Genomic DNA, 9,456 nt, shown 5'->3' with positions numbered 1-9,456 from the left:
TCCTTCCCTCCTTAAAGCTTCTGTGGGGGGTGGGGCGTTAACCCCGAGCCCAGGGTCAGTCCTGGGCAGGATTTGCTGCCCCCCCTTCCCTGGACTCTCCACTGCCATCCTGTTCCCATTCCCTGCCCGGGACACCCGGCCCAGGGAGGGTGGCTAAGGCCAGTACAGCCCAGGTGCTGCTGCCACAAAGCAGGAGCGCCTCCACCTGGAAGGCCTCAGACCATCCACCCCTTCATCAGGGGACCCACCAACGGCCCACATCTGGGGCCACCGCCCTCCTCCCACATCTGGGTGGGGCTCCCCGCTCTGCACCACCTGCGTCCTGCCCCTCGCTGGCTTGTTCCCTTTCTGTATTTCTGTTTCTCCTCTAGGCCTGTCTGCATGCAGGCCTGCCTTCCTCTCCCCCTCCTTTTTTATCCCCTCCTATTGTATCCTATCCTACCCTGGGCCTTGCAGCTGCCTGAGCAGAGGGCGGGGACACAGCCTGCTGATCCAGTCGTGACGTTACAGTATAACAGATAATTAGCATATTCCTCTGTTATTATATAGGATTATCTGAAAATGAAGAAAATGCGAAATCTTTTCCCAAGATGCATGGAAACAAGTTTATCTAAAAGATAGAAGTAAAACCCAGATGTTAAAGATGATGAACTAAATAGTGATTATACCTTGAGGTCTTATCTAATACAAGAAACCCAGCAATTTCTGAGTATTATAGTCAGAAAAAAAATTCAAGATCTGAATTTTAAAGTTCAATGTATTGAAGAACCAGTTATAAAGGTTTTGACAGGGATTGAGATTTCTCTATATATGAAAGACAAAATACAACCTTGAGCAATAGCCATTAGCATATGAAAGAAGAAAAATGTCAGCTATTAGTCATGTCTCTATATGTGATACTTTGGAGAAAAAAATCTCATTTATTTAATTTCACTTGTAAATTAAAACATTACCAAAATGGTGAGGTTTTTTGTTTGCTTGCTTGTTTTTGTTGTGAGTTCTTAGTCCATTTTCATTAACAGGATGCTGTTAATGCCTTAATGAGAACCTGTGAAAGGGGAAAAGTGGAGGTCAGAAGTAGGTGTGGACTTTGTCCTAATGTCTTTACATTATTTTTGTTTTCATTTATGTGTTTTTGCTCAGGAAAACAGAAGTTTTAGTCTAAAGCAGTGGTTCTCAACCCTCTGGCCCTTTAAATACAGTTCCTCGTGTTGTGACCCAACCATAAAATTATTTTCGTTGCTACTTCATAACTGTAATGTTGCTACTGTTATGAATCGTAATGTAAATATCTGATATGCAGGATGGTCTTAGGCGACCCCTGTGAAAGGGTTGTTCGACCGCCAAAGGGGTCGTGACCCACAGGTTGAGAACCGCTGGTCTAAAGTAACATCGAGCAGGAACTGGCCCAAGTGAAAGGCGACTGGAATGTGTGGGGATGTGGCAATCCTGAGAGCACTTGGCCTGTCTGCAGGCCCTGATTCAATGTACAAGACTCCACAGTCATGATCTGTCTGCAGGGACCTGTGTTGTTCTGTCTGGCAATAGCCACGTCAGTCATGAACACTAAGCAGCCTGGCTGGGTGGGATCCTCAAGGAACTCCCTTAATGTAGGTGGGAGTGCTGAGGCAAAGACAAACAAGTAATTAACATATAAATGCGAGAAGTCCGTCAGAAGGCTGATGGACTTTGATATTAAACAAGGGCTGAGATTCAGCATAATATTACCTGCTGCTGGATGAGTGGCTGAAGACAATCCCCTAAACTGATAATCCTTTATTGTTTACAAAACCTTACCACTGATGTCTGTTTGCTTTGCTAAAGGGCAAATGTATATTCTAGTAAATAAAAAGCTATGGGTCTGGAGATTCAGGGAGCCACTCCACTAGAGAGTAGGTCTCTGCCTGGCTCTCCATACCTTCTAAATTTATATTTCTTGTCTAGTATATCCATTTATGTGCAGGCCCTTCTCCAGATCCTGAATCGTTGCTGCAACTGGTTGCAGCATTTTGGTGCCTCAAAACAGGGACTGAAGAAGAAGATTCGCCAGAGCGAAAAACAAAGGAAAATCACCCGGAGAGGTGAGGATCACCGAAAAAGGTGGGGAGACTCACTCACTGCGCATAAAGCCTGTACCAACTTTTGGAATTCATGATCCGAAGTGGGCGGGAATGTCTTTTTCAAGCCAGGCCATAATGGGGAAGAATTCAAATGAAAGGCAAAAATATCATTGTAAATTTTTAGCTTATATGCTCAAGGATAAAGAAATTAAAATGTCAAAGGGTGCTCTCTTGAATGAGGCTCAAGGAAAACGAATACAAAAGGACTCTTTAATGCTTTGTCTGAAAATTACCATATGACGCCTTGGGACAGGCAGATTTTAGCTAAAATAACTTTAATAGCTAGTCAATGCTATGGAGAGAAAGATTCATGAGAAGAATTTTGATTTATTAAGGCTTGTCTATATGCTTTGGGTGCTTGTCTGATGATTGTAGTTTTATCTGTCTTTGTTGTTTATTGTTAGTTTATTAAGCATACCTTTAATTTAATTTAGTACGAAAAGAAACCTAGGTGGCCAGCCCATTTACTGAATTTCCCCAGAGCAAACAAGATGTGTGGATGGGAAGACACATGGCTGATAGTATATGTCCTAGGAGACAAAGGGAAGTAACTAAAGAAAAAGGCCCCAGCCCATTCATTACTAGGTCTTTTGGTGATCCTGTAAAGTGGACACCCACCCTCGAGAGTGCTATTAAAAGTCTCATTTTTTCCATGTTTTTACTTCCGTGAAGAGAAAAAGACTAACTTACCTAAAAGATGGCTAAAATGACACAAGGAACATATATGGGCTGTATTTAGGCAACAAGATTAGTGTTTCCATAATAAAGGGTTGTACTTGAATAATAATAGCACACATTCCAAGGTTGCCTCACAGTTCCCAGGGCACTCCTGTTTTTATAAAGGAAAATAAAATAAAATACTTTAACATTAGAGCCACTGAAAGCCAATAAGTTATCTCTGTTGCAGAATTTGCCAAAGTAAATGCCTTAGATGTTGAAACACGGATGGATGGATGTAGCTAAAATGAAGGATTTGTGGTGGAACTTTTCAGTGATAATTATAGGTATATTGATGGAGGTGGGGGCTGGCCATGTTTCCCACAGCAGTAACCTTAGATGTACTCTCTAAGGAAGAATGTGGCAGTTTTAAAATTCAAAAGACCTACTTCCCTTCTCCCCTTGTAAACATAGTTTTCCAAAGTCTTTGGTAACTTAAAATTTTGGAGTTTGCTGAATTAAATAATAAAAAATCATTAAATATCTAGGCATTTTAAAATAACAAAATACTGAAATATTAATCTGAGTTTGCCTCATATAAAAAATCTAGAGGATAGAATTGAATCTATTAATTAAATATCTTATATTTTATTTGAAATATAGCCTTAAAAATGTAAAGATATTACTAATCTGAGAAATGCTGAGTATTTAACCTGCCACCTAAAATTTAAGGCTTCTAAGAGTTTAAAGTTCAAATTAAGTGAGGAGAAATTATAAGGTTGTGATAACAAAATGCATAAAGTTTAGAAATTTATTTTTTAGAAAATAATTCTTTTATTTTATCTGGAGAAATTAGTAGTTCAAAATATATGTTAGTCCTTATATGTACTATGTGTAGTAAAATTTTAACATAGGATATAATAAAGGGTGTCCCAAAATTTACACAAGAAGTAATTTTGATAGAAAACACAGGTTTATAATTAAAAATTGTAAATTTTTTATTGATTCATAAAGTATACAGTATAGGGTTATGTATGGAATAGCATATTGGGTAAATGGCCTCCACAGCTTTGCTGGCACATACGCACTCTTTTGTTGAAATTTTCCATGACCATTTTGCATAAATGTAGCTGAATTTCGTTGATACAGTGCTCAATTTCCTCATTCAAGGCGTGGGTGGTCATGAGCTTGTTGGCATAAACCTTAGACTTCAAAAAACCCCAAAGAAAAAAGTCCAACGGCGTTAAATTGCATGATCTGATCACCATGCAATTCTGATCACCAAAACGGGAAATTACATGACCAGGAAATGACTCATGCAGTAATTGAATTGTTTCTCGGGCTGTATGGCATGTGGCACCGTCTTGTTGAAATCACATGTCGTCCACATCCATATCTTGCAATTTAGGCACAAGAAACTGGATTATCATGTCGCGATAGCGAGCACCATTAACTGTTATTGCCTGAGCAGCCGCATTTTCGAAGAAGAATGGTCCGATGATGCCTCCAGCCCAAAATCTGCACCAAACAGTTGTGGATATTTTGCCCGATATACTATTCCATACATAACCCTATACTGTATACTTTATGAATCAATAAGAAATTTACAATTTTTAATTATAAACCTGTGTTTTCTATCAAAATTACTTCTTGCGTGAATTTTGGGACACCCTTATATTATTGGCCTAATTTAAAAATAATTAACTCTATGGTCTGAACCACATTTTTAATATAAAAACCAGTTTAAATTTAATTAATATCTTTTAGAATAATAACAAAAAGTATCTAATATAATCTTTGGATTATGTATATTTGATAGTCTTTCCAAGTTGAATTTCAAGACTTTAATGCAGAGAAAGCCTTGGGACATTTCAAGGACCCTGGAATGATTCAAGGATTTATTCTCTCTTTTTAAAAGAAATATTTTTGAACTAAATTAGTCTGACCTAGTATACTTGAAATCACATGGGAAGCTTTATCAAATAAAAATTAATAGCTATATTTTATTTATATGCTAGAGGCCTGTGCATGAAATTCATGCACTCGGGGGTGGGGGGAGTAGTCCCTTAGCCCGTGCCCTCTCGCAGTCTGGGAGCCCTCTGGGGATGTCCTCCGGAAAGAGTGGGCCTAAGCTGGCAGTCAGACATCCTTAGCGCTGCCTCAGAGGCGAGAGAGGCTCCTACCACCGCCGCTGTGCTCCACCAGCCATGAGCCCAGCTCCTGCATTGAGCATCTTCCCCCTGGTGGTCAGTGCGCGTCATAGTGAGCAGTCGTTCTGCTGTTTGGTCAATTTGCATATTAGCCTTTTATTATATAGGATATATATTTTAAATGTTATAAAGGTTTCAACCTCTAAAGGGGGGCAAGACAAAATTGCTGAATACTTCTTAAGCAAAACTGTATTATTGAGCAGCAGAATTTTAAAAACAAAAGCCTCAGGCAGCCTGCTCTTTAAATAGGGTGGGGATGGGATGGCATTTGTACTTCATAGGTCAAATGTATAAGTTTGCTTACTTTACTTTTTCAATAAAAATACCTACTTTAATTACTTAATAAATTAGCTTTTTACAATATAATCAAGGTCTCATATTATTTCAGTTATATGAGAAGCCAATATTTTTATAAACAATTGGCTTTAGCAAAGGCCAAAGTAAAAATTTGCATATATATGCAAATGAGCACTAGCCAAAAAGAATGCTGTTTAAAAGTAAGTTTTAAGCTTAATAAAAAGGAGAAATTTTAAAATCTCTTCTACTACTATTTACAAAGTAAACTAAAAGTTATTATTCAAGCATTAAATCCCACCATAAATAAGACACCATAGGTAAAAAGAGAGTTACTTTTACTTGATAGGTATGCATTACAGTCTTGGCCAGCATTTGAAAAGCAACCAAGTTTGTTGTTGCTCTGTTTAAAAGGAAAAAAATGTTTTTAAAAGAAGCTCCCTAAAGGTGGCCTAGAAATTACTCTGGGAGAAAAAAACAGGAGATTCCCTTCAAATATCTAGAAAATTGTAATTAAAAGTCAATGTATTAGGCCTCAAAAAGAAAAGTAAATAATTTGCATTTTGCCTCCCTAACAAAGTTTATGTCAATATACTCAAAGACTGATAGCAGAAACTCAATTAGTGCCATTTACTGTCCACATCCAAGGACAAATGAAGTTATAAAATAAGCCTTATTTCAGACTGATTTAAGTTGGCAAATTGAAATAAGTGAATATTCAGAGGAACTTAGTTGTACTAGGCAGGAACCTATTCCTGGAGCATAACTATTTTTTGACTGATGATTCATCTCATAGTAAAGCTTATTATCATGCAATGAATTCAGACCAAGTCATCCAGAGCAGTCATACTTCTGTGCTAAGAACTGAATTAAAAGCTGTCAAGGCTGCATTGCAGGATTTTCAAAAGCCATATTATTGCACAGCAAGAAAAAAAAAATACCCCCCTTGCAAGTTAAAACAAAAAAGGGGGAATAGTGGAGTAATCTCCTGTAAGTAAACTACATCAAGCCTTAATTACTTCAAATTTTTTCACTTGTAATGCTGATGGCAAAACACCCTTGAAATTACACTAGTGTCAGAATAAGCCAAAAGAAAATGGTTTGGTTTATGGAAGGGTTCCTTTATTAACCTTTGGTCAATAAGGTTATTTCCAGAAAACTCCTCCAAGCCCATGTGGAAACTGCAACAATGGATCCGAGACAGGAACTGACCAGGCTACTCCAACCACAGACAGCAGTGGCCCCAAGCAACACGCTGATGAGACTGAGAAGTAACAGTCCAGAGATGGGGGATGGTAAAGACGCCTTGCCATGCTAGCAGTCATCAGCTGTGCGTTGGTGCAGGTTGCCTTGGACAAAGCCAGAGAAGGTCAGACCTGCATTGCCATTGCCCACCATTTGTCCACCATCCAGAACTGGAATATCATTGCTGTCATGTCACAGGGGACAGTGATTGGGAAGGGGACACAAAAAACTGGTCGCCCAGAAAGAAGCCTACTGCAAACTGATTCCTTAGATGCCTGACAGCATTTTAAAAGGACATGATAGAACTCAATCCTTTTCATTGAATCTAAAAGTCTTAAAAGGACCTGAGCTCTGAAAATGGCATACACCTGTCTAAACTTATTAAGAAAACAAAAGGGGGATATGCTGGAGGCTAGATCAACAAGTTGTTAACATATAAATGCGAGAAGTCCATCAGAAGGCTGATGGACTTTGATATTCAGCAAGGGCTGAGATTCAGCATAATATTACCTGCTGCTGAATGAGTGGCTGAAGGCAATCCCCTAACCTGATAATTCTTTATTGTTTACCAAACCCTACCATTGATGTTTGTTGGCTTTGCTAAAGGTAAAGTGTATATTCTAGTAAATAAAAAGCTATGGGTCTGGAGATTCAGGGAGCCACTCCACTAGAGAGTAGGTCTCCGCCACCTGAATCCCCATACCTTCCAAATTAATATTTCTTGTCTAGTATATCTGTTTATGTGCAGCCCCTCCTCCAGATCCTGAATCCTCACTGCAAAAGGTTGCAGCATAGGAGGATGCTTCATATGTGGGAAAAGAGGCAGATTGGTGGGAACTGATAGGATGCTAGCTTTCCTTTCCATTTAAAGCTTCCTTGGAAAGTTTCTGTTCTCAGCCTTAACATCAGGCTTTATTCCCTTCCAAGGGGCCTAAATCATAAAGTGTAACCATTCTTTAATTGCCAGTGCTTCCCTCAGAAGGAAGAGAAAGGAATTCTATGGGGCAATGTCTTGAATTCAATGAAGCCAGATATGAAGCAACCAACAATCATGAGTCAAGGATTGTCTGATGGCTTCTTTTAGAGGTTGACATTTAGCTGTTGACTTCTTTTAGATATTGGCTTTTGGCTGTGATGAAATTCAGGAAGCCACCACTTGCCAATACTGTCATGAGAGTGCACCAAGGAACACAGAAGGCCAATGGACCTTGAAGGTTAGCAGGGCTGGCGCTAAGCACCGGTTGGTTGTGCTGAGATAGTGGTGGCTCAAAGCAATCACCTGACCTGATAGCCTCCAAGTAAATGTTTACTGGACCTTACTGGTCTTTACTGATCTTTATTGACCTTAGAGACGGTCTGTCTACTACCTGTTTGCCATGCTTTACTGAGGGCAAGATGGGTATCTAAAACTGAATAAAAGACAGGACCCAGTTTTGGTGTGTCTCTTCAAGAAAGAGGCTTCCCCTGGTCTCCACCCTTTAATAATTCATATTTTTGTCTAGTGTTTTCATTTGTGCATCAGCCCCTCCTTCAGATCTTGAACCTAGCCGTGCAGGTCACGGCAATGAGATGTTTCTCAAGATCAAACATGGGCTACTTTACCTATAAACAAAGAACAACTTTTAAACAGTTCTATTCACTGGAGCCAGGGTATCCCAATTGTTTTGTTTCCCTTCAAAAACAAATGAAAATGTAAATATAAATAAAGCATTACTTCATTGAGGAGCTTTTACAGAAACAAAATGAAAGCTCTCACAAACTCACTCTTTAAGGAAATAGCTTGGTGCCTAATTATAATTAAATGAAGACAATTTGGGGGGGACATCTTTTAAAAGTACTTGACAAGCAAATTAATATTTGACCAAAAATGATAGTACAGCAAATATTATACTTGAGGAAGTAGGCAAAAGAAAGGTAGCGCTAAGTTTAGACACAAAAGTAAGAGTAGTATAGGTGGCAAGCATGCTGCAGGAAAGCTAGTTTCTGTGAATTTGACCCAGTTAAATTGTGGTAGGTAGGCATACTTTTAGTCAGCTTGCTCTATCCTAGTAGAACAGATTTGTTTTTAAAAACAGGTATTTTCCAGAAGCAAAACTTGCTTTAAGAAATCATGTTTACTGGGCAAATATACAGTATCAAGAGGCCTGACTCATTTCTGACATCATAGAGAGAAAGGTAGGCGGTCACTCAGAATTTTTCCTTGTAGAATTTTTTGTGATATTAATGAAATAAGCCACTCAAAAACAATGTACTGAACCTGCTTCAGTGGTAGTGATTGAGGTCAAGGGCTGGGGAGGTTTGAGGGTGGGAGTAGCTGGAAGACTAAAAACAAGAAAGGGTTTGAGGGAAGTACACACTATAACCCAGTATGAGTTAAGTTATAAAACTATAATTACAGAATTATAGTGTTGAGTAAAATTATATAAACCAAGGGCAATGCAAATTCTAAGAAAATATAAGCTCATGGGGCGCTATGATAGTTCAAAAAAAAATCCTGAAAAGTGGCTGAAGTTCATACATTGAGGAGAAGAGGAAAGAGTACGCCAAGTTTGGAGGATGGTGAGGAAAGGCACAGAAGCATTCCCATGGTATGTGAGAGGAGGTATGAAAGACCCCAACTGGAGGAAGCGGAGGTTCTGGGTGGGAGTAAGACTGGACAGGGAGGTAGGGGGAAATCATGGAGTGTCTTCCAGGAGGCAGAGCCTTCTTCCATTAAAGTGAAGTTAAAGTACTGAAGCAGGTCAACTCATTTCAATTCCATTTTATTCTCATTGCTGTGTATGAGATAGAATTTCTCTCAAAACATAACCATAGAGAAGGTTGTGTAACAAGTTATAATTTGTTAAGATCACGACATAATTAATGCCAATCAGTACCAATAATTTTGCACCTTTGAACCAAACATTTATTTCTAAGTAAATAAAATCTCA

The sequence above is a fragment of the Myotis lucifugus genome, unplaced genomic scaffold, assembly GCF_000147115.1.
Source record: "Myotis lucifugus unplaced genomic scaffold, Myoluc2.0 scaffold_268, whole genome shotgun sequence".
In the NCBI taxonomy this organism is placed as follows: domain Eukaryota; kingdom Metazoa; phylum Chordata; class Mammalia; order Chiroptera; family Vespertilionidae; genus Myotis; species Myotis lucifugus.
The sequence above is the reverse complement of the archived record's forward strand: the minus strand, read 5'-3'. Positions refer to the sequence as shown.